The sequence below is a fragment of the Panulirus ornatus genome, chromosome 1 (assembly GCF_036320965.1).
Source record: "Panulirus ornatus isolate Po-2019 chromosome 1, ASM3632096v1, whole genome shotgun sequence".
NCBI classification, from domain to species: domain Eukaryota; kingdom Metazoa; phylum Arthropoda; class Malacostraca; order Decapoda; family Palinuridae; genus Panulirus; species Panulirus ornatus.
In genome coordinates, this window is record NC_092224.1 from 74,140,880 (window position 1) to 74,167,552 (window position 26,673).

At 44.7% G+C, this 26,673-nt stretch overlaps 1 long non-coding RNA gene across 1 annotated transcript in view; it reads left to right on the plus strand.

The window, feature by feature from the left end:
* The window catches only part of LOC139749631 (uncharacterized), a 597,160-nt gene that overhangs the window by 340,449 nt on the left and 230,038 nt on the right, over positions 1 to 26,673 (plus strand). Inside the window, exon 3 of the long non-coding RNA XR_011713004.1 lies at positions 9,110 to 9,145. This is a non-coding gene — a long non-coding RNA (uncharacterized lncRNA). The remainder of the gene's footprint in view (positions 1 to 9,109; positions 9,146 to 26,673) is intronic.

The following is a 26,673-nucleotide window of genomic DNA, read 5'->3' on the forward strand; positions in this document are numbered from 1 at the left end:
CTGTGGTACCTCCCCTTACCATCCCCAGTGGTACCTCCGGGGCAGGGGTCGACCCTTCATACAGCCAACATGAGACAAACGTTATGTATATACATATATCTATCTATCTATCTCTATCTATCTATCTATATATATATATATATATATATATATATATATATATATATATATATATATATATTTTTTTTTTTTTTTCACCGCCATTTCCCGCGATAGCGAGGTAGCGTTAAGAACAGAGGACTGGGCCTTTGAGGGAATATCCTCACCTGGCCCCTTTCTCTGTTCCTTCTTTTGGAAAATTATATATATGCGCTTCAGGACCTTTATTCCAAGAGCTTGTGCTGCTCCAAGGCTGCGCCACTTCAGGTAGCAGGGAAATGATGAACTCCTTTGAAGTGAGAATTTGTTAGATCAGACTATACTCATTTCCCTTAACAGAGGATGCCAGCGCCTGGCACACGGTCGGTGACTTTTCAATCGCGGTTTAACCATAAGCAGGCGGAGTCACGTTATATATATATATATATATATATATATATATATATATATATATATATATATATATATATAAGGTATATGCACCGTATCTGGGCGATGCTGTAGTTCACTCCTGTTAATACATTAAGACTTTGTTTTTGAATGCGATCAAATAGAAACGGTTTCTCTCACATATTATTGCCCTGCTCAGCGTTGCAAGACAGGTCTAAAGGGAGACTGAAGACACATTGCATGAAAAAGCATTAGGGTATAGGAGACAGTAATATACGATTCAGTACCACGGCACTTAACAGTCTTTTATACCTGCCAATAATTCAGATGCGTTCCCTCTCCCTCTGTCAGCTCTAAGTGCTGTTCCTTCAGTTCATACCTGCCACCTTGTCTGGGGTGTTCGTTTATGCTTGTCAGCCCACGAGACGTTCCTTCACTTCGTGCTTACAACACGCCACCACACTGCCTTACTGGTCGTTCATCCTTGCCTGCCAGTGTGGCACGTGCCTTTCGTTAATATTTCTCACCCCCGTGAGAGAATTTCCTCTTGGTACAACGTGTTATGTAAGATGAATTCCTTTAGTTTTCTGCCCGACGATCGAGGTGTTTTGCTTTGCCAAGCTGTATAGCACGTCCCTGTACCTAAGATACCCATGTGTGACGTTACCTTACTCATAAATGAGCAACTTGCGTAAGGTTCTCCTTCCTCATTACCCAAGAAATGGTGCAAGGTTTCTTTTTATCTGTCTATCTTGAGAGAGGTTTTGTTTTGTGAGTACCTGTCACCTTGTTAAAATACGTTCCTTTAGTTATCACTTGACAGCTCGTTTACGACATTTTATGAGTGCTTACTTACGTGTCTGATGAGGTTCTTTTGTGTTGGTGACGACTGAGAGAGAGGGGGTGTTACGGAAGGCAAATTAGCATTATTGTCCGTGACGCATGTACGGGCCGCCCAGGGTCGAGCCCACATGGAGTCAAATCCTGGTGGTAGGAGCCGGTCCACAGTCAGTACAGCTCTTCTTCTTCACTTGGTGGTTGGTCGATAAACTGGGTACCTGGCTGAGGTTACGGTATAGGTAGAGTGAAGGAGACAGTCTTGTTTACAGTATACAGTTGTCATGTCGTCTTAGCTCAAGAATACGCGCTTTACGGGAGTACTGAGGTGATGTAGCCCAGGGCAGGTTACTACTGGAGGTGCAGGAATCTGGTAGGGTGAGGTCAAACAACGTAAGGTGAAGTGATGTTGGCAGGATTCCCATGGTGTTGGACGGGAGGTAATGGGAGGGCGTTCTGTAGGGGAGGCCTGTGACTGCCGCATCTTGTAGGGCAGCTACAGGAGGTGAGGCGCAAGGTCTCAAAGTCCTGCACCAAAAAGAAAGAGCAGATCATAAGGTCTCGTATCTTTGCTGCCGTTAACCCAGATGGGAGGCAAATGAGGCCTCGTAGCCTGGAGGGAACGTGGAGATCAGCCGGGTTAGGAAGTAAGTCACGAATCGCATGTTGTGCTGCTCCTGATGACGAAGGAGACGACGACCCCACTGGATCGTGAAGTTAGGAGTGACGTAGGCCAGACTTCACGTGCGAATACTAGTACACTTATTGTATGAGGCGAGTGAACTGCTTGACTGACACAGGTGACTGGTTGCTGTATGATTTACGTGCGGGCCAAGGTACCAGGCCACCCTTGTTGATGGTAAAGGGAACACGACAGTGACCCCAGCATATTACAGTACCCCCCTCCTTGGGAGCTAAACAATCTCGTTCATTGGTGGAAGACCAGAGTAGAGGGGGAGGGAAGGGGGCTCCTCCATGTCGTTAAGGTCACGTGGGGTCAGTGTGAGGTTAGATGTGTCAGTTGACTAATGCGTTAATTACAGTGGCCTGGGGCGGCGACCTATGATTGATTCTGCCACCACCACGTCAGGCCGCTGTCAGGGGAGCCCTCAGCCAGATGTGTGGAGTGACATTTACTTATGTCACCACAGCAGAGATTGACGATTGCCAGTCATAAGTTCCTCCATACATCACGAGACAGCTCACGTGGTTGGTTCATTTTAGTTCATACTTACCAGCCAGTTGGGGGACGTTTCTGTAATTATTAGCGTATGGACGTTAAAGATGGTTTCTCTTACTAGTACGTGTCTAGTGGGGTTAGAGTGGTGCCCTGCTCCTTCTGCGTCTCGTTACTCGCGCCCTCAGATGGGACAGCTCGCGCCTGAGGAATCATTGACAGTTCTGACCTGATTAGTCGCAGATGTTCACTACGATGCAGAACAAACACACATGCAGAGTCGACCAGCAGTTACGTCTCACGTAATGTTGATTTGTATATGTACGACTGTAGGCAAGACTAGCGAGATGCAGCAGGCTACCAGTTACTGGCACTGGTGACATCTGACAATATGCATCAGCCGGTCAAGTGACTGCATTCATCGGGTGATGGCTATCGCCTCTGTAAGTAGCGACAGGGGGGGGGCCTAACGTAAAGTCAAACGTGACGGTCTGTCATTAAGGAGTTACCATGGCATGAGTGACGTCTTTACCAGTGAACCCTGGCCAGCTCTTACGAGATGTCACCCCAGGCTGTATAAGACGTACCTCCCAGACCACAGTAAACGCTGCATGAGTTGGGAACTTCAAACTCCATTATAGACGCGACCTTATTCAATCCCACCTAACCCAACCCACATGAAACGCTGCCTTACTCCCCAGCTCGCTGACGACGCATCTCTAGTTACTACCAGCCAACGCAATACAGACGTTCTTGTGGTTGATACCTGCCAGCCACCTCGTTTGAAACACTCCTGTGGTCATTATCAACCAACTGTATGAGACGTTTTGATAAATGCTTACCAGCTGCAAGGGATGTTCCTTTAGCTAAAGCCAGCACTTGGACCCGGTGAAAGAACGAAACTCTTGAGAAACTATGGCAAGAATTTTTTGACCAAGGAGTTAGTTCATCTCTGGCCTCAACACCGGCGCTGGATCCACAATTAACCAAATATAGCCGTGGATTTTTTTTTTTTTTTTCTACGGAGAGTTGATCAGACCAAGGAAGTTGAAGGTAATCACAAAAACTACATTTTCATCTTCCGTAATATCTGTGACCCAGTTCGAGGCGGGTCTGTGAACAGTGCCTGTCTATCCGTGAGGAGACTACGGGAACACCGTAATAAATGTGGAGACGTAAGCCGTCAGTTGAAGAGCTGGGATAAGTGGTGTTGTGCGTGGAAAGCTGCCGTCGCCCACATTATTGCCTAGGCTGACTCTCCTCCCTATGGCTGGTGGAGATCCGGGAGACGAGAGATGACGGGAGATGGAGAGACGAATGGTCTCTAGAATATGAGAGATTGTGGTGAAGAGATGAGGGACTCGACATTGGAGGGTTGCGAGATAGGAGACAGATTTTTAGAGAAAGAGCATCAGGAAGCTGGAGATAATGGTACTGGGGAGACGAGATAAGAGGTATTTAAGTACGAGAGATAAGATATTAGGCGGGTTATATAGATAAAGGATTCTGGAAGCAAAAACAGCAAACCAGAAGAAGAAAAAATACTTCGTGCCTTTGTTAAAGAAAATAACATGGGACGAAAATTTGTTTGCCAGAAATGGAAATATAATGTCAGGAATTTAACTAGAAGACACAGATCTTCCTATGCCACTTGTGTGTGTGTGTGTGTGTGTCTGTCTGTCTGTGTGGTTAAGTTTAATGATTTTGAACAGCTACAAGTCGTTCAGCCAGGATTTATGCAATACGTCAGACATACAATATTTAACAAATGATCGTCTTTAACCTCTTGAGCGTGAGCAATACGACCCTGGAAGGAAGGTACGACCTTTCAGCATAATGGTATAACTTTAGACCTCGACAGGTACGACCTTCCAGCACATGGAAAACGACTTTTGGGTGTGATAACCTGACCTTCAACCCGACCCTAGAGGTCAGGTCAAATGTCAGGCCATCGTACCTAAGGATCGTATCATCCTGCTCAGAGCTCGTTTTTGTCGTGTATAGATACTATTTCATACTCGTTCGCCGTTTTTTGCGTTAGCGAGCTAGCGCCAAGAACAGACGAAGAATGGTCTCATTCGCTCACATCCATTCTTTAGTTGTCAAGTGTAATGGACCGAAACCACAGCTCCCTATCCAGGTCTCGCATACCTTATTGTGGCTTCCCTTGACCGCTTCATATGCCATAGTTCAGCCCTGTGACAGAACGTCGCCCCCTGTATACCACATCGTTCCAATTTCCTCTACCCCGTGCACACTTTACATTCCTTATAATTTTTGCATTTTTCTTGATGGATTTTTTTTTTTCATTTAGATTTAAGACATTCATATACCGAACGAGAAAGTGATACACGAGACAGGTCTCTCAGAACACATACATGCATCGGCCTTGTGAGAACCCACTGCACTCACAGCCATACACATGCCCGACCTGTGCCGGTAATGACACCCCGAGAATAGGATGTCATTAAAAGGAACCCGTGCCAAGGTTAGTGTTGGCACACACACACACACACACACACACACACACACGAGCTACACTCGATGTATTCCAACACTAGGATGAAAGACCAGGTATCATTAGAGTATTACGACGTTCATGGCAGGAAACGCAGTGTTTTATGTCCCATTACGTTTTCTTTAATGTATTTCAGCAGCCAGCCAACGGCAACAGTCATGTTAATCATGTAAAACGGACACACTTGTTTATTACCTTTAAATTCCTCAATCCAAATAACAGATTCTCATACACTTATCCGTATCCTGATTGCAGTTGTGATCAAGTTTTCGCATACGTTTAGCGACATGTCATGATGAATCATCAAGTTATGATGTGTGTTGAGCTGTGTTTATGATGTGATCATGTTATAATGTGTGTTGAGCTATGTTTATGATGTGATCATGTTATGATGTGTTTATGATGTGATCATGTTATGATGTGTGTTGAGCTGTGTTTATGATGTGATCATGTTATGATGTGTGTTGAGCTGTGTTTATGATGTGATCATGTTATGATGTGTGTTGAGCTGTGTTTATGATGTGATCATGTTATGATGTGTGCTGAGCTGTGTTTATGATGTGATCATGTTATGATGTGTGTTGAGCTGTGTTTATGATGTGATCATGTTATGATGTGTTTATGATGTGATCATGTTATGATGTTTGTTGAGCTGTGTTTATGATGTGATCATGTTATGATGTGTGTTGAGCTGTGTTTATGATGTGATCATGTTATGATGTGTGTTGAGCTGTGTTTATGATGTGATCATGTTATGATGTGTGTTGAGCTGTGTTTATGATGTGATCATGTTATGATGTGTTTATGATGTGATCATGTTATGATGTGTGTTGAGCTGTGTTATGGATGTGATCATGTTATGATTGTTTATGATGTGATCATGTATGATGTGTGTTGAGCTGTGATTTATGATGTGATCATGTTATGATGTTTGTTGAGCTGTGTTTATGATGTGATCATGTTATGATGTGTGTTGAGCTGTGTTTATGATGTGATCATGTTATGATGTTTGTTGAGCTGTGTTTATGATGTGATCATGTTATGATGTTTGTTGAGCTGTGTTTATGATGTGATCATGTTATGATGTGTTTGAGCTGTGTTTATGATGCGATCATGTTATGATGTGTGTTGAGCTGTGTTTATGATGTGACATGTTATGATGTTTGTTGAGCCTGTGTTTATGATGTGATACATGTTTATGATGTGTGTTGAGCTGTGTTATGATGTGATCATGTTATGATGTTTGTTGAGCTGTGTTTAATGATGTGATCATGTTATGATGTTTGTTGAGCTGTGTTATATGATGTGATCATGTTATGATGTGTGCTGAGCTGTGTTTATGATGCGATCATGTTATGATGTGTGTTGAGCTGTGTTTATGATGTGATCATGTTATGATGTGTTTATGATGTGATCATGTTATGATGTGTGTTGAGCTGTGTTTATGATGTGATCATGTTATGATGTGTTTATGATGTGATCATGTTATGATGTGTGTTGAGCTGTGTTTATGATGTGATCATGTTATGATGTGTGTTGAGCTGTGTTTATGATGTGATCATGTTATGATGTGTGTTGAGCTGTGTTTATGATGTGATCATGTTATGATGTGTTTATGATGTGATCATGTTATGATGTGTGTTGAGCTGTGTTTATATGTGATCATGTTATGATGTGTTTACGAAGTGATCATGTTATGATGTGTGTTGAGCTGTGTTTATGATGTGATCATGTTATGATGTGTGTTGAGCTGTGTTTATGATGTGATCATGTTATGATGTGTTTATGATGTGATCATGTTATGATGTGTGCTGAGCTGTGTTTATGATGTGATCATGTTATGATGTGTGTTGAGCTGTGTTTATGATGTGATCATGTTATGATGTGTTTATGATGTGATCATGTTATGATGTGTGTTGAGCTGTGTTTATGATGTGATCATGTTATGATGTGTTTATGATGTGATCATGTTATGATGTCTGTTGAGCTGTGTTTATGATGTGATCATGTTCTGATGTGTTTATGATGTGATCATGTTATGATGTGTGTTGAGCTGTGTTTATGATGTGATTCATGTTATGATGTGATCATGTTATGATGTGTTTATGATGTGATCATGTATGATGTGTGTTGAGCTGTGTTTATGATGTGCTCATGCTTATGATGTGTGTTGAGCTGTGTTATATGATGTGATCATGTTATGATGTGTGCTGAGCACGGACGGAGGTGTCGTGTAACCGGCTGGATGTATGATGGTAATTGGTCATGTTTACATGGCGTGTGTGGGTCATACATGGTATACGAGCTTGATAATAGTCGTCCCTTTGATAATACAGTTCATGTACTTGTGGTGGGGCCAAAACCAGAGGGGTGGATTTGGAGACTAAGTTTCGTGTTTATTTGACCGTAAGTTCTTATGGTTTGATGCCACTGAATATATCGCTGCGGATTGAATGTTGTACATATTTATTTTACGTTACGGGTCTTTAACACTGGTCTGGAAGAGTCCTTATCTAAGGTACGATTCTCCAGTGACCCTGGTCCACTGGTAGTCTCATTCTTACGGTCATCACTTATGACCGGGAGAGGGAAGGGAGTTTGTTCTACAGTGGACAGTATGTGGAAGTGTGTTGTGAGTCATCTAAACAGTGGAGGTTGCTGGATCATCATATCCTGGCGGCGTCGCATGGGTAGCGTTCCTCCAACGTGAACCTACAACTGTGGCAAGCTTTGCTGTGTCGTACGCTGGCTGTGATGAAGGAACCGGAACTGTTGCTCACGTAAGCTGACAGTAGTGAAGAGTTTGCCTTATCTTGAACACCCACGAGTGTGTGCGTGTGTGTGTGTGTGCGTGTGTGTGTGTGTGTGTGGAGTGAAGATGATAGTGACAAAGGACGAGGTGCAGGGGGAGAGCAAGGTGGCTAGCGGTGAAAGGTGACCATTTCTAGGTCACGCATTCAGTTCACGGGCCTGGGTCACTGGCCTGGGTCACTGGCCGGGGTCACAGGTCTGGGTCACAGGTCTGGGTCACGGGTCACTTTATCTCTCTTAGCTAGTAACAACTTGGATGAACTTGTTGTTAGTAAAGTGCCGTACTCATTCATGGTGGGTTACAGGAGCAATGATCATCCAACGATAGCTTTCTGGAGGAGACGGAGAGAGAGAGAGAGAGAGAGAGAGAGAGAGAGAGAGAGAGAGAGAGAGAGAGAGAGAGAGAGAGAGAGAGAGAGAGAGGGATATTTAACGTCGGTGAATACACTACGAGGAACAGATGGACACCAGAGAGTTACTGCGGGGAATCATCACTTCAGGTAAAGCCGAACTTGTCTCAAGGTTTCACAAGTTCATGTTTACAGAGTGGTAGGAAAGTTCATGTTTACAGAGTGGTAGGAAAATTCATATTTATTGAGTGGTAGGAAAGTTCATGTTTACAGGGTGGTAGGAAAGTTCATGTTTACAGAGTGGTAGGAAAGTTCATGTTTACAGAGTGGTAGGAAAGTTCATATTTACAGAGTGGTAGGAAAGTTCATGTTTACAGAGTGGTAGGAAAGTTCACATTTACAGAGTGGTAGGAAAGTTCATGTTTACAGAGTGGTAGGAAAGTTCACATTTACAGAGTGGTAGGAAAGTTCATGTTTACAGAGTGGTAGGAAAGTTCACATTTACAGAGTGGTAGGAAAGTTCATGTTTACAGAGTGGTAGGAAAATTCACATTTACAGAGTGGTAGGAAAGTTCACATTTACCGAGTGGTAGGAAAGTTCATATTTACAGAGTGGTAGGAAAGTTCATGTTTACAGAGTGGTAGGAAAATTCACATTTACAGAGTGGTAGGAAAGTTCATGTTTACAGAGTGGTAGGAAAGTTCACATTTACAGAGTGGTAGGAAAGTTCATGTTTACAGAGTGGTAGGAAAGTTCACGTTTACAGAGTGGTAGGAAAGTTCACATTTACAGAGTGGTAGGAAACAGAACTGAGATGTAACTTGTGGTTCAACTTGTACTTTGTAACAGTAAATGGTCATCATTTTCCTGTCCCGGGTTAACGTGTGTAACATTTTTTGATATGATTCCTTCTCTCTCTTCCACAGATTGGGCCCCGAGGATACCACATCTACGGCCCTCAGGTAGGTACGTGGCGGGTTGATGGTCCATCTGTTTTGGAAAATGTATTCTTCCTCCGTGAAGTCGAGGCCACGTCGCGCCGACTCACACACCATTCCAATGTCATTATTATTTCCGTTGTAATTTGGTTCCGGTACATCCAGCGTCCTACAGATAATGGAAATAACGTCCCATATATGTTGTACATTTTCAGTATACAATGAAGGAGATATTATTTGTCTTGGTATTTACTCGTTAGGTAATATTACATGAAGGCGATGTCATCGACCAATGCTAGTTGAGGAAACTCAGGTGGTCATGTATTGGTGAGGTTAACTAGACCAGCACGTCACTACTTCCCCTTCGTAAGTGAGTGAGGGAAAAACTGTGACGCTTGTCTTCGTCAGTAAGTCATGTCTGACTCGGTCTTGCGTCGAGCCATCCTTGGTTTACGAACACCACTCACCATCAAACCATCGTCCTGTGTTCTACTGACTTTATTTTGATGTTGTTAAAGGATGTGTTTGGGTTCCCTGGTCCTGTGTTTGTGAGTGGTTGTGTCTCCTGCCGCCCCTTGTAGCCAGCACCTGAGGGTGTCTCGTCACGTAACACAGTGTGTGTGATGTTTACTCTTGTATAACCTTCTTTCACCTCAACACCTCCGCCCCATCCTCCTGTGGCCCACCAGCTCAGAGGAGGTGTCAGGCGACGCACCTGCTGGTAACCTCAGATTTATATGTGGCTTTTATGAGCCAGTCCTTCTTGTGACAGCTGTACGTGCCAGTCCTTCTTGTGACAGCTGTACGTGTCAGTCCTTCTTGTGACAGCTGTACGTGCCAGTCCTTCTTGTGACAGCTGTACGTGCCAGTCCTTCTTGTGACAGCTGTACGTGCCAGTCCTTCTTGTGACAGCTGTACGTGTCAGTCCTTCTTGTGACAGCTGTACGTGTCAGTCCTTCTTGTGACAGCTGTACGTGCCTCTCCTTCTTGTGACAGCTGTACGTGCCAGTCCTTGTGACAGCTGTACGTGCCAGTCCTTCTTGTGACAGCTGTACGTGCCAGTCCTTCTTGTGACAGCTGTACGTGCCAGTCCTTCTTGTGACAGCTGTACGTGTCAGTCCTTCTTGTGACAGCTGTACGTGCCAGTCCTTCTTGTGACAGCTGTACGTGCCAGTCCTTCTTGTGACAGCTGTACGTGCCAGTCCTTCTTGTGACAGCTGTACGTGTCAGTCCTTCTTGTGACAGCTGTACGTGCCAGTCCTTCTTGTGACAGCTGTACGTGCCCGTCCTTCTTGTGACAGCTGTATGTGCCAGTCCTTCATGTGACAACTGTACGTGCCAGTCCTTCTTGTGACAGCTGTACGTGCCAGTCCTCGTGACAGCTGTACGTGCCAGTCCTTCTTGTGACAGCTGTACGTGCCCGTCCTTGACACTGCTCCCTCTCTCTGAAGTCACCTCTGTCAAGTAAGTGTCCTTGACCTCAGTCGTAAGGCTTCTCCCTAACTTCTTTCGTCGGTCAGTCACTTATGGTCCCTGCCAAAATAAATATGATAATAAGGTCTCTTCCATTTCATGTTACATTTTTAGTTACGTAACTCTACATGACAGGATTGAATCTTTTTTTTTCCCGGGGATTTTTGTCAGTCATTACCCTATAATGCTGGAAATTAATACCCCCATATCTTACATTCAGATTCTCAATGATCCACCAACGTAAGCTCGTTGTCACAGATTATCATAAACTCGCCACCAGTTAGCTTCCTCACTTTCACGATGAAACTTTTTGTTCTTTTTTTCATGTTGGGTTGAAAATGAGGGAGAATAAAATGTTTTGAGGAAGTTGATAGTGTGCGAAAAAACAAAATCAAACGGGAAAGTCATTGAAGGGGCCAAATGGGAGAAGTGGCAACAGGTAATGATGAAATAAGATGGAGTGAGTATTTTGAAGGACTGTTGAATGTGTTTGATGATCGGGTGGCAGATGTAGGGTGTTTGGTTCGGGCTGATATGCGAAGTGAAAGAGTGGTTTACGTAAGATGAAATGTGGCAAGGCAGCTGGAGTGGATGCTGTTGTTATTGACTGGTTAGTTAGGATTTTCAGTGTATCAGAAGATCATAGTAAGGTGCCTGAGGATTGGCGGAATGCATGTATAGTCCCACTATGTAAAGGCAAGGTGGACAAGGGTGAGTGTTCAGATTACAGAGGCCTATATTGCTGAGTGTATCTGGTATGTTGGAGACTTTTGATTGAGAGGAGGAAGGCATGTACACAGGGTGAGACTGGGGAGGAACAGTGTGGTTTCAGTAGAGGTATAGGATGTATGAATCAGGTGTTTGCTTTAAAAATTGTTTGAGCAATACTTAGAGAAAAAGAAGGATTTGTTTATGGCATTTATGGATCTAGAGAAAGCATTTGATAGGGTTGATAGAGATACTTTATGGAAGGTTAGCAATGGAATGAAGCAGGGATGTTAAGCGGCTGGAGGAAACCATGGAAATGTCTGTGGGGCCTGGATGTGGATAGGGAGCTGTGGTTTCAGTGTATTACACATGACAGCTAGAGAATGGATGTGAGCGAATGCGGCCTTTCTGTCTCTTCCTTGCATTACTTTGTAACGTGATCAAGTATATTCCTATTAGTCCACGGGGAAAATGAAACACGATAAGTTCCCAAGTGCACTTTCGTGTAATAATCACATCATCAGGGGAGACACAAGAGAGAAATGTACCTGTCAGTTGATATACAACGAAGAGACGTAGTTAGGACGCCATTTGGTAAACATGCGATTGCCCAAGACAATATATATATATATATATATATATATATATATGTATATATATATATATATATATATATATATATATATATATATATATATATATATATATATATATAAGAGCAAGGTTATTAGGTACAGTAGGGTTGAGGGTCAAGTCAATTGGGAGGTGAGTTTGAATGGAGAAAAACTGGAGGAAGTGAAGTGTTTTAGATATCTGGGAGTGGATCTGTCAGCGGATGGAACCATGGAAGCGGAAGTGGATCATAGGGTGGGGGAGGGGGCGAAAATTTTGGGAGCCTTGAAAAATGTGTGGAAGTCGAGAACATTATCTCGGAAAGCAAAAATGGGTATGTTTGAAGGAATAGTGGTTCCAACAATATTGTATGGTTGCGAGGCGTGGGCTATGGATAGAGTTGTGCGCAGGAGGATGGATGTGCTGGAAATGAGATGTTTGAGGTCAATGTGTGGTGTGAGGTGGTTTGATCGAGTAAGTAACGTAAGGGTAAGAGAGATGTGTTGAAATAAAAAGAGCGTGGTTGAGAGAGCAGAAGAGGGTGTTTTGAAATGGTTTGGGCACATGGAGAGAATGAGTGAGGAAAGATTGACCAAGAGGATATATGTGTCGGAGGTGGAGGGAACGAGGAGAAGAGGGAGACCAAATTGGAGGTGGAAAGATGGAGTGAAAAAGATTTTGTGTGATCGGGGCCTGAACATGCAGGAGGGTGAAAGGAGGGCAAGGAATAGAGTGAATTGGAGCGATGTGGTATACAGGGGTTGACGTGCTGTCAGTGGATTGAATCAAGGCATGTGAAGCGTCTGGGGTAAACCATGGAAAGCTGTGTAGGTATGTATATTTGCGTGTGTGGACGTGTGTATGTACATGTGTATGGGGGGGGGGGGGTTGGGCCATGTCTTTCGTCTGTTTCCTTGCGCTACCTCGCAAACGCGGGAGACAGCGACAAAGTATAAAAAAAAAAAAAAAAAAATATATATATATATATATATATATACATACATATATGGAAGGCTTTGACTCGAGAAGGTCATTGGCGATCCTGTACTGTTCTTCGGCTATGATACAGCCACACTAAAGATGACTTATTTACTGTCTTGTAACCTGACGCAGGCGGGTCCAGCAGCACTTGTGTGTTACATAAATAGAATCAGATTTGGGCGGAACGATGTGGCTTCATGAATCAGGTGTTTGCCTCGAGACACCGATGTGAGAAACACAGAGAAAAAGAATGATTTGTATGTGACATTTATGGATCCGGAGGAAGCGTCTTAGTACTGGGTTGTTGGAGATGTTTGGAAGATATGGTGTGAGAGGCAAGTTACTTGAAGTAGTCTGGTGTAGTCCTTACCAAGGTCAACACAGTTACGATAAGCCCATCATACCTTCCAGCTGCGGTGTTAAGCCAGACACTAATGGATTCATCAGCCTTCAGTATGAAGCATAATTTAACCTATTGTTAACATAATGTTTAAAGTTTCAGTCATTATACTGTAGTGGCGAGGAGGTGGTGATTGTGATGGTGAGGAGGTGGTAATTGTGGTAGTGAGGAGGTGGTGATTGTAGTGGTGAGGAAGTGGTGATTGTGGTGGTGAGGAGGTGGTGATTGTGGTGGTGAGGAAGTGGTGATTGTGGTGGCGAGGAGGTGGTGATTGTGGTGGTGAGGAGGTGGTAATTGTGGTGGCGAGGAGGTGGTAATTGTGGTGGCGAGGAGGTGGCGATTGTGGTGGTGAGGAGGTGGTAATTGTGATGGTGAGGAGGTGGCGATTGTGGTGGTGAGGAGGTGGTGATTGTGGTGGCGAGGAGGTGGTAATTGTGGTGGCGAGGAGGTGGTGATTGTGGTGGTGAGGAGGTGGTGATTGTGGTGGTGAGGAGGTGGTGACTGGTGTTGGGGTAATGCTTGTGTGTCTGGCTACAAGGGACTTGTGCTGCCTTGATGTTTGCGTGCGCCTGCGTATGAGTTTCCCCGAGACAACGGCTGATGCCCGTAGTGACCCCACGCTCAGCAGCGGGGCTCCTCATTGGCTGCTGGGGAAGTGTTCGTTGAGACCAGTTGGCTCGCCTCTGGTAAGTCACTAACATCTGCTCTGACTCCCACAAGGCAACGAAGGACCGGGAGTTGTATAGTAAGTGAACGTCCGTCAGCCACGTACTGTTACCTGAGGCGTTGACATGTAACCCTGGTGGGGGGTTACTGCCAGGAGGTCGACGGTGTGGGACAACGTCAGGATCCCCACATCCCAGTCTGTGGGAAGTCCTACATCCCAGTCTGTGGGAAGTCCCACATCCCAGTCTGTGGGAAGTCCCACATCCCAGTCTGTGAGAAGTCCCAGTTCTGTATCTAATGTTGTTCTTTTGTGACGCTGTGGGGATCACACACCCAGAATCCTGAAATTGGGATAGATTGTGTCAGGATGTGTGGGGTAGCTTCCTGGTTAGGGAGGTGGAGTTGTGTCGCAACAAGCCCTGGTGCTGGCGAGGTCGGCGCTGGTGTGGGCGTGTCGTCAGTAGGGATCTGGAGAAGAAGCCATGACTGTCTCCGGTCGTTGGGTTGCTGCTGATGATGATGATGGTGATGATGTAACGCCAACTGTGGATCATAACATATTGATGATGGAACACCCTCTCGCCTTCATCTCCCTCCTGACAGCGTCTGCTCCTGCTGAGGTGAGAGGCTGAGGAACGTGTTATCTGTGAGTTGACATCATGTTGGAGTAATGGTTGGGTAGCCAGAGGTTTTCCTTGATTCTCTGAGCGATTGTGGCATATTTACTTTTACCTAAAAAAAAAAACTGGTTACTTGATGTTCCATCTTTAGGAATGTCGGCAATATCTAAATTTGGAATTTTCTTGGAAAAAAAATACTTGTGAAAACTAATGCTTAATGATATGAACATCGAAACATCATCTGATTAAATATTCCAGAATCAGATGTGTTATGAAGAAGGTCGGTCATCACCTGCTCGTTGTACTTCCTTTATAACTTCACCATTTTTGATACTTCAGATCTTTAGCAGTCATCTCAAGCTACTTTGAGACTACATCCTAAGTCTAAAAGCATCTCTGGACGTGGGTCAAATAATAGAAGAGATTCATCGCAGAAGACAGAGATTGTCAAGATGGATCGTGAAACACACACCATCAGGAAGGAAACTGGTGGTAGGCGAAGTTAACCCTAGGGTCCATGGTTGTGGAGTTGCTCTTGGGAGGGATTGGTTGGCTAGGAGCGTGGGCTGTGCTGGGATGTGGGAGGGTGAGCTGTACTGGGATGTGGGAGCGTGGGCTATACTGGGATGTGGGAGCGTGGGCTATACTGGGATGTGGGAGCGTGGGCTGTGCTGGGATGTGGGAGCGTGGGCTGTGCTGGGATGTGGGAGCGTGAGCTGTACTGGGATGTGGGAGCGTGGGATGTGCTGGGATGTGGGAGCGTGGGCTGTGATGGGATGTGGGAGCGTGGGCTGTACTGGACTTTATAAAAAAAAAGAGAGAAGAAAAAAAAAGTGATTCATGGCTGTTGTAAACTTAATTCCAAACGCCCGCAATTAAGATTTTTACCGAAGTGGTAATTCCGAGACACTGATCTGGATGGTCTGCACCCACCTACACTCCCTAGGAACTCCTGGCCACCCTGGCATCCTCTTGCTGAAAATGTGTCAAAGTAACATCCAAGAAATCGAATCGATCTTCCTTTCCTTCTGAGATTCTTGCAAGTTACACATCATCCTGGACAGTTTTGTTTTCCCTCTGCGTGGATCTATAACCCCCTCTATAATGCTTCACATTATTCAGGAAGAAAATTTCGATAAATCACCCAATGTTCCTGGAACTCCGACCATTAAGCATGACAGAAGTCTCCTGCATGCGTGGCCCCGAGTTGGAAGGAGGCGAGTTTCTTGTACGAGACGTCAAGTCTTCGTCCAGCAGCGAGGGAGGAAGGCTGGCGGGGTTGTGGTCCATCCCTCCCACTGCCTCACAGGTCGGGTCAGGAACATGTCATCATCCTCCCAGTTGCTCGCCACGTCATAGCCTCTAAACATCTTTGTGTGTTTACTGTTTGTAAAAGATGATGAGCTGGTATTATTAGCCTTTCTCCTTGGCATCTGGGTATGCCAGTGGAAAATATCTTGCATATTAAATGCCACCATTTCAAGGGATGTTGTTTGGATACACAAAGATGGAGCGTCACCTCATTACCGACCCAGTCCACCGCCAAGTGACGGATCTCTGCTGGTGTCTTGGTGTTGTGTGTACACTCGCATCATTCATCGTGAATAATCATGAACACGAGCCTCTGTGGTGAAGTGTGTAACGTTAGGATTGCGGGTCCAGGTACGAGTCTAGGACAAGGCAGCTGGCCCACAGCAAGCCCAGCCGTTCACACTTTCTGATCATCTCTCAATGGTCCGTATTAGAAGACCGTCTAACAAGGTTTGATTTACGGTCTCTTGGCTTCGCCACATCTGGAGTATTTCCCTCCGTCTCTGTGTCTCAAAAGACACGCTCCTGAGACACCAGAGGTTCCTGTCCTACTTGATCATAGAATACTGATATGAGGCAAGAGCTGAGCCTGGGTTTTGTACCGTGATGGATCACGGGATGACGCCTGAGAGACGTGTGTCACTGGATGATACCCGAGGAGACTTGACGTGAAAACTATCGTCTTCCTGATGTGAGGACGTCAGCTGTGACATTATGCAACTAGCCCGCACCCTTGATGTTGAATTTGCTTTAGCTGAGAGGAATAGCTGGGATGGGAGGAACGAAGAGGAAGACCACAAAATCCATGGCTCCAGCGAGTACATCAAATCCATGGCTCCAGCGAGTAGATCAGATGTTGCAGAAGGTGGCTCGGGACTAGAATGATGGTCGTCTCCAGGTTCATCCTGAGGGAGGTCTGGCATGCGTGGTGTAGCGCAATGCATGGATGTGTACTGCCATGACGGACCTGATGGCCTGGGGGCAATGCGATCTCCTGTTGTTAGCATTTGAATCTCCGAAGATGTGTCATGTTCCAGCACGTGTGGTGCTGAACGTCAGGCGAAGGACCTGCAGTTATTGTTGTGGCTAAACAACAGGTAACGATCTGTTGTTTTAGCTCTGACTAGTAAGGTAGTCTGAGTTCTTACCGCCATTGGTCCTCCTCCTCCTGCCACTACTGCTGCTACTGCCTCTACTGTTTGCAGTGTCGACTCGCTACTTCGAAGCTTTCATTTCAAACCAGTTCCAAGGTTTCATCGTCTGGAGTTTTGATCATCCTGTCGAGGTCCTTTCTAGTATCCGCAGCGGATCACTATATGTGGTTATAACTTCGGTTTCGATGTGCTGACAACAGGTTATTGTGATGTCACTCCTTCCTCTCCGTGGTTGTGAACCTTAGTGTGTCAACTGGTGAGTTCGAAGCCTCATTGTGGGTGAACAGAGGCGATCTCTGAGCTCAGGCCGTTGGACCACGCCAGTCATCCTGTTAAGCCACGCACAAGACAACGATCCTTCATAGATAGAAGTGGTATTAATGAGACTAATGATGATTAATGATGCTCATTACTTGATAAAATGATTTAACCGCCAGAGGTGGAGGAATCACCATTGGGCGTGGTTGGTGGAGGGGTGAAGGTGGTAGTGGGAAGGAAGACGTGGCGTGAGGGTAAGGTGAAGCATGATGTGTGGGGCATCCTCTGTGGATCGTAGCATTGTGTAGCGGAATGAGACTGTTGGCAGATGATAGATAAAACATCAGTATAACATAAGTGATGTGGTGATGTCGTCACCTTCATGCAGGATGTTATATTTCAACGGCACTTCATTGGCTCCTTCCTGTGTGCTACTGTGCACACCACTCTAGTCTGCTGCTCTGTGGTTTAATTGTTCGGATGCCACAGATGGAATCCCTCGTTGTAACAGATTCATATCTACAGGTCTGGTCCTGTAGATAGATCTACATGTAATTATCACGTATATAAAATAATACTTATTTGATAATGATTTTCTAAAGTTTTTTGTTAAAAATTCTACAGTATGTATGTGTGCACTCTGTATGACCGAGTGTCCCCACCTGGTTCTGCACTTCTCCTGTGTTATATATTCATGACGCAAACTTCATTGCTTTCCTGTGTTGTTGAACATGTGATGGGGATGCAGGAAGTATGAGGCACACCATTTACTATGTTAGTAAAAATTGATGTTAGTGGTATGAGTGTGTCGTTAGTGTGGCGGGAGCGTGGAGTGAGTGTTGTGGGAGTGTGTCGTGAGTGTGGTGGGAGTGTGGCACCGTGGTGGTGGTGGTAGGCTGGGTCATACATTAAGTCCATGTTGTCATGACTGATTAAGACAGATATCGAGTTTGTCATTAGTCGATGAGATCACAAGAGACTATATACATTACTTCGCCTCGGGAGATGAACTTTGAAATAATTTCTCGAATATACCCACCGCCATCATACCTGTTAATATGAGAATATGAGAAGTAAATGAGGAAATGACACAGTGCCCACTTTTGGCCAACTGACATTTTGTTATTCACATCCATTTTACCAGTTTATTGAATTTACTTACGCAACACTAGTTCATAATTCCATATGAACTCGCATATCATTAAAGTCTTCTAATGAGCTCCTATGAATCACGTGTCTTAACACACACACACACACACACACACACACACACACACACACACACACACACACCGGCAAACATGTTCGTGCTCCAGGTGTCTGTACCCCAGAGCTGACCACAGCTAAGGTTTCTGCATGACACAGCCCAGGACAAGATGCCATAACTTGTTATCACTTTACCAACACCAAAACACACCTCCCTCCTCGGTATACTGTCTTACGTCCCTACAACGAAGACTGTGTATTGACCATACCATATGTGGGGGGGGGGACCAGTGTGTGGTGCTGACCTCACCCCTTCTCCTGACATCATGACGACAGATCACTATACACACCGCCTCACTACAGCCAACACCACACCATCCTGTTGTCCCAGGTTGTACACTGTGAAAGAATACGTCGAACAGATGATGTGATGCAAGATGAAATTCCCTTTTTCATATTCACTGTACTTCGAAATGCTTCACAGTTTCTTGGGTAATTGTACTGAGAATGAAATGATTAAGTAAATATTCTCGTGCGTCCTTGACCTGCCTAATAGGTCGTAAGAGCCATCTCCCTCTAACCCCGTCTAACCCAGTAGGGATAAAGGTCACCTTCGGGTTGGTAACATTATCTTCTGTGGATGAAGGGAAGGACGTGGCATGTGTGTGTGTGTGTGTGTGTGTGTGTGTGTGTGTGTGTGTTTGCGCGCGCGCGTTAATTCAAAGTGGGGTGGAGGGGGAATCATCATGGAATACTTTAGACCTGCAGCACTAGCAGTAAATACCGTTCTAATTTGCGATTAGCATTACTCACAGCATTTTCACTTCGTCCTATAGATTTCTATACTTGCCTCGTCAGATCCTGCGTTGTGTGAAGGTATCAAGTGTCAGCGTATACCTCTGTCACCACACTTCCCAACCTCACCTTGTCACCTCCCTCACATGCCGGCCCTAGAGGTCACCTCCTTCCTCCTTTCCCCCGGATCATTGATAAAAGCTTCGAATTACCCAGTCGATGCTCCTCCCTGGGTTCACGACCTCGCGGAGAGAGAGAGAGAGAGAGAGAGAGAGAGAGAGAGAGAGAGAGAGAGAGAGAGAGAGAGAGAGAGAGAGAGAGGCTGGCAGCGCCCACTATCCCGGTTGGAGGTTGAAGTGGCCGTAATTGTAAAGTGGAGAGTAAAAGGTTTATGCCACATTCAGGTCCATATTGGCGTTACTCCCACTGAAGGAGGATGGCTGCCTCTGGGGAGTTGCCTGTGTGTTGTGGTTCTCTATCTCATGTTGGCTGTCATTGTAACAAAGTCCACATCCCAGCCCCTGGCCTGCTCCTCTCTCATGCCTCGTCGTGATGTTTCCCTGGGGGGTGTGTGTGGCATGTGGTAGGAAGCGTCCAGGTGGACTGAAGGTTGGATTCGAACCCTTGTGATGGTCGTATAGCTTGCCTCCTCCCTCCGATGGTTTGGTTGGGAACCGTGTGTAACGAAGAGCAATGTTGTTTACATCGTGTGTTCCTTGTGTGCACCTCGGTACATTAGCCATCCAAGCTCGCTGTGAGCACTGCAGCTGAGGGTGAAGCTGTGGTTTACAGACGGTCACGAGAAGCCTTGTATCACAGGTGAGAATTGCCCTCCTCACAGCTGACAGCCTCAGAGGAACATCAAGGTTGCATAGATCAGTCATTCAGTAGGTTGTAGAAATCGGCTGCTCATGTGTGAGTTATGGAGGAGGAGGGTGGAAATAATCTTTATCTATCTATCTATCTATCTATCTATCTATCTATCTATCTATCTATCTATCTATCTATCTATCTATCTATCTATCTATCTATCTATCTATATATATATATATATATATATATATATATATATATATATATATATATATATATATATATATTCGCTTCCTTTTATCCCTGGGGATAGGGGAGAAAGAATACTTCCCACGTATTCCCTGCGTGTCGTAGAAGGCGACTAAAATGGGAGGGAGCGGGTGGCTGGAAATCCTCCCCTCTCGTTTTTTTTTTTTTATTTTCCAAAGGAAGGAACGGAGAGGGGGGCCAGGTGGGGATTTTTACCCTCTGAGGCCCATTCCTCTGTTCTTAACGCTACCTCGCAAACGCGGGAAATGGCGAATAGTATGAAAGAAAAAAAATATATATATATTCGCTTCCCATGACCTTGGTAACTCCGGGACCGCGAGACGTTACCATTGCTCTGTTCTTTCCCTGGAAGGATCCCACGTTCTGATGTGACCCTCTTAGTTGATGTTTTCCATCTGTGGATCAGTCCCTCCTGCAGCAGGTCAGGTGGCCGTCCCTGCGTGGGTCAGTGTGGTCGGGTTATGCAGGCGTGAGTGGTGGCAGATGGAGCTGAGACGTTGAGCAAGAAAGTCATGAATGAATATCTTCCATGAAGTTTATCCTGGAAGTAGTTCAGTCGAGCACATATACTGCATAGTAGTCTCATGGGACTCATGTTCATCCTCCACGTCCTCTGCCACGTCGGTAACCAAGAAGCATTGGTAAGACTGGCTCACGTACCAGGAGACTGAACCACCTTCTCTGGGAGACCCGTGTACCATACACAGTCCAGCACAGCGACCGTTGTCTTGATAACATCGCTAACTGCATCTTGGTAGTCCTTTAACATTAACGATTATCCAGGCCTGGTTTTATATATATATATATATATATATATATATATATATATATATATATATATATATATATATATATATATCGTTCTCAACTTGTAAGTTCTTCGATAATGAACATTGTTTATTATTATTATTATTATTATTATTATTATTATTATTATTATTATTATTATTGTTATTTTTGTTGATGGATCAGCCTTCCCCGCCTTCTCTACATCAACGGCGGTGTCCCTCAAGGTTCTGTTCTGTCCCCTACCCTTTATCTCCTTTATTTTTCAACGATTTCCTCTCCTACACAGATAATCCAATGCACTCACACGCTGACGACTCAACACTGCATTCATCCACATCCTTCAATTCTGCTCCCTCTTCTCTCACTCGATCTGCATCTCGTCTTGACACAGCTTCCTCAATAAACTCAGACTTGGACGGGATATCTCAGTGGGGTGCTCAAAATCTTGTTAAGTTTAATACCTTCAAGACCCAGTTTCTGTTCATCTTCGACTGTCCTGTAATTCCACCTCATGACGCAATGAACATGCTTAGTATCACTGTATCATCCCCTCCTGGAAACCCCACATTAAAGGAATAGTTGCGTTTGCCCCTGAAAGACTGGATGTCCTTTATAGACGTCGAAACTTCTTTCCTTCTCAACAGTTGCTCCGTTTATACACGGGATTGGTTCGCTCTTGTATGGAGTAATGCCCTCACATCTAAGGTGGTTCTAGTTTTGCATCCCTACTTGACAGTGTTGAGTCGTATAATAACGTTCCAAGCTAGCTTGACCTCCTCGCCCTACGCCGCAGCGTTGGTTCACTTTCCCTCCTCCATAGGAATAACTTTGGTGTCTGCTCCCGAGAGCTGGCTGCCTGTGTACCCCCGCCACTAACTAGATCATGCAACACTCGGCAAGCTGCTGCGTCACGTTGACTGTGTGGCCATCGGCAACTGAAGGGTAGGCCGTTATGATACCTGTTTCTTTCCCAACACGTCGAAGCTTTGGCACTCTCTACCTTATCATGTCTTTCCCAATAACTATGACCTGCTGCACATTTCAAAAGTCAAGTCTTTCACTTCATCCAAAAATCGAAAATACTTTCCCTTGTCTTTTCTTTTTCCGTTTCATAATTCCCTCCATATTTCAATTAAGGCCCGGCCTTGCCTAGATGTGGACTATTATCCTTGACCGGAGCCGCCAACGTAAAAAAGAAAGAAAAAATCTTAAGAGTGAGCGAAGGCCTGTGGGCATTCTGGTCTAGCCTCCGGCGCCACAATAACGCCAGCTGTGCTAACTTACCTCGCCTCGCCCCACATTTTGCTTGGCTTTGTTGTGTGAAAGATAACACTATGAAATGTTAGAGAAAAGATTACCTCTTTTTCATGACTTTTTCCTCACCCCCCACCACTAATTACCGTCAATTATCGTATAAATCATTATTTTCATTTATTATTATTGTTATTATTATTATTATTATTATTAGTAGTAGTAGTAGTAGTATCATCATTATTATTATTATTTCAAAGTATCGTATTCATCTGGTTTCTCTGAGTATCTGTAATCCGCTTAAGAATAGTCAACTAACTATATTCAGTTCAACAGTTACAGCAGAGACAGTTTCTACAACATTAGACGTAGGTTAACAAAGTGGCTGTAACTCCTTGAACAGATCTGTTATATTGAACTGTTTATGACTGATGACTGCTCAACACCCCAACATGTGTGACCTCTGCTCAACACCCCAGCATGTGTGACCTCTGCTCAACACCCCAGCATGTGGGACCAGTGCTTAACACCCCAGTATGTGTGACCACTGCTCAACACCCCAGTATGTGTGACCACTGCTCAACACCCCAGCATGTGTGACCACTGCTCAACACCCCAGCATGTGTGACCACTGCTCAACACCCCAGCATGTGTGACCACTGCTCAACACCCCAGCATGTGTGACCTCTGCTCAACACCCCAGCATGTGTGACCTCTGCTCAACACCCCAGCATGTGTGACCACTGCTCAACACCCCAGCATCTGATACCACTGCTCAACACCCCAGCATATATCAACACTTCACAACAAGAGGTGACAATCAAACTAACAAGTCAACAATTGTAGAAAGAGAATCCACGTTTGCTTGTTAACAGTATGGTAAAGCAAACATAAAGTTAGCAAACAAACTGATGCAACATGTCACAGACGTGGTGGGAATATGCCAACATAGCTCTCCAATTTATTATTGAAATTCAGATAATATAGATTCATAAGGTATTGGTTTTCATGGAATAGCCTAGTGTGAATGTAATGCTTTACATTTTAATGATGGTGACAGATTAACCGACAGTGTTTGTACGTTATGGAGACCTTTGTTGCAGTTGGCTAAGCTTCGATGGTCAAGTTAATTAATAATTGATAAATCTGACATTCATGTCGGTAAAGTATTTACTGATATTCTGTAATTGGTGTTAATTACCATGGGTACGGTTAGCTTCGTTTGTATACGCGTCTTTCATATATGCAAATAAACCTGTTTGAAAGTCTGCATATATGTCTTCACCCGTCCATGTTATGTGGTTTGGTGTGAGGCACACCACTGCAGTTTTAAGGACACAAGTTGTGGGAGATCGTGAAGAAAGTTTAAGTAATTTATCCCCAAAGAATTTTAAGACATCCAGTTTCGGTATAGTAAAAGTCAAGATGTATTATTCAAACGTATAGTTGATATGTACTCATTACTGACATGTACGTACATATCTATTGTATGGTTCACGCACCTGAATGTATACACTGGAGATATATACAGTTTTCATGGGTGTTGTTAATCGCACTTTAGTTGAACAGCTTCTGTCATGTCAACGATATGACATGCATAAGGACTGCACACGTATTCTAGGTATACTAACTCGAACTTGATTATACACATAGTGAACCGTATGTACGGTATACACAGTGTACATACACACTTTATGTCCACACTTTCATGCAAAGTTATGCACACACATGCTCACCAATGTATACCAGTAATGTATTTATACTCTATTACTCCAGGACCAATTTCTATGAGTCCTGACGTTACCCAGGGCCTCTTTCTAAAGGCTCTCGCTGCCCATGGATGCGCTACCTCCAGCAGCAGGGAAATGTAGACCCCTTTAGAATGATAAGTTCTTTGACGACACTGTACAAACATGTGATGGAGCTTCGCCAAAGGTGACTCTTTTACTGGCAGTGTAACCTCTTCCAGGTGGAGTACGACGGCACCAACACTTAGTGTTCTACGGTCATACATAACTTGTGTATAGTGACGTACGTTCACTACACACGGAGAGAAAGGCAAAGTCAGTGAAAAGTTTTCGTTAATCATTTCTCTACCATTATGGTGCTGCCTGGCCCCCTCGTTAACACCGATCAAACAAACTGTTATAGAAATAAAAATAAGAACGGTCGCTGGTTAAGCCATCTGATGAGAGACGTTCTTGTGGTTCGCATCTTGTTTGCAGATGATCCAGTATTGTGTCACAACCACTGCTGGTATCAGTGCGTCACCAGTCTTGCTCTACAGTTGCATCACAATCGCTCGCTTGTTATTTGAGATATTTTCTGTTATAACCGCTTAATTTTATTTTGGAATTAGTGACAACATTTAAAGAAAACTTGGTTATAAATGCCAAGGTCAGGAGACCTTATTGTTTCCTTAAAATTCCCGAAGCGTCGAAGGAGAATATTTCATGTTCTGTGATGAGACACTAGGCTAACTACCCTGTAACAGTTGTCATTCTCCTCAGATATTGAAACTGTAACTGTAGCTAGTAACACCAGACCTGTAGCCAGTAACACCAGACCTGTAGCCTGTAACACCTGACCTGTAGCCTGTAACACCTGACCTGTAGCTAGTAACATCAGACCTGTAGCTAGTAACACCAGACCTGTAGCCTGTAACACCAGACCTGTAGCTTGTACCACCAGACCTGTAGCCAGTAACCAAACCTGTAGCCTGTAACACCAGGCCTGTTGCCAGTAACACCAGACCTGCTTCCAGTAACACCAGACCTGTAGCCAGTAACACCAGACCTGTAGCCTGTAACACCAGACCTGTAGCCTGTAACACCAGACCTGTAGCCTGTAACACCAGACCTGTAGCCTGTAACACCAGACCTGTAGCCTGTGACACCAGACCTGTTGCCAGTGACACCAGACCTGTTGCCAGTAACACCAGACCTGTTGCCAGTAACACCAGACCTGTAGCCAGTAACACCAGACCTGTAGCCTGTAACACCACACCTTTAGCCTGTAACGCCAGACCTTTAGCCTGTAACGCCAGACCTTTAGCCTGTAACGCCAGACCTTTAGCCTGTAACGCCAGACCTTTAGCCTGTAACGCCAGACCTGTAGCCTGTACCACCAGACCTGTAGCCTGTAACACCAGACCTGTAGCCTGTACCACCAGACCTGTAGCCTGTCAAACGTCCTCCCACACACACATACGGTGCGTCACATGTCTTCCCGCGAAGACCTGTGGTAAGGTTTCTGGCTAGGATTCGAACCCATGTCATCGAGGTCTTTGATTACTGATCTTGCAACTGAGAGAGAGAAAAGTTGTTATTTTTGGTACGGGATTTCGGAACTTTTAGGATTAAGCCTATAATCGGATTTAGCGTCCCCCGGGAAGGATGTAAGAGTCATTGAGCAATAGAATTATAGGGGGATCCAGCCTGGAATTATAGAGGAAAGTTCTGGAAGAGCTTGCTGGAAGGTCTCTGGAAATTTGCCGATGATCCAGAGAGAGAGAGAGAGAGAGAGAGAGAGAGAGAGAGAGAGAGAGAGAGAGAGAGAGAGAGAGAGAGAGAGTGGTTGAATATTTTTGGTCTGTCCAGACGAAGTGGTTATGGTTAGCTCAGCTCTGAGATCTCCTCTGGGGATGGTTTGAAATATTTAGTAAGTTATTTAAGAATCATCCAGTGATGAGAAGGACGTGTTCTCTCTCTGGATAATGTTCACCACAGGTAAAATCCTTGATCTCGACTTTGCACGACCCTTTCAAAAGCTGTTATTCTTCTGCGTTAAAATACTCATATTCCTTTGTAATCATAGTTCATAGAAGTAGAGATGGGAGGATGGCGTGAAAAAAGACTTTGAGCGGGAAACGGCGATCAAGTAAGAAAAAAAAGTGGCTCAGGTGGCCGGAGCTGCCCCTGAAAAATGGCTTTTAATAAAGAAAAGTTTTGTATCAATCTCAAATGGCCTTTGTGGCCTTTTGGATCCCGAATACCTCCACCATAATCTTGAGGTGGTATGCTCGACCATTGTGAATGTCTTCAACTTTCCGAAGATTCTGAAGGACCAGCTTCCATAGTCTGGGAGGTCTCTGTTGATACGGTTCGGCCACGAAAAACGAATGATTAACACACACGCACGCGCGCCCAACGGATAAATACCAGAGTACTTCCCCAGACCTGCGGCCATGGAAGGGTAAACCCTCAGACGACCACCAACACTTGAAGATGTTTATTGATTCATTCT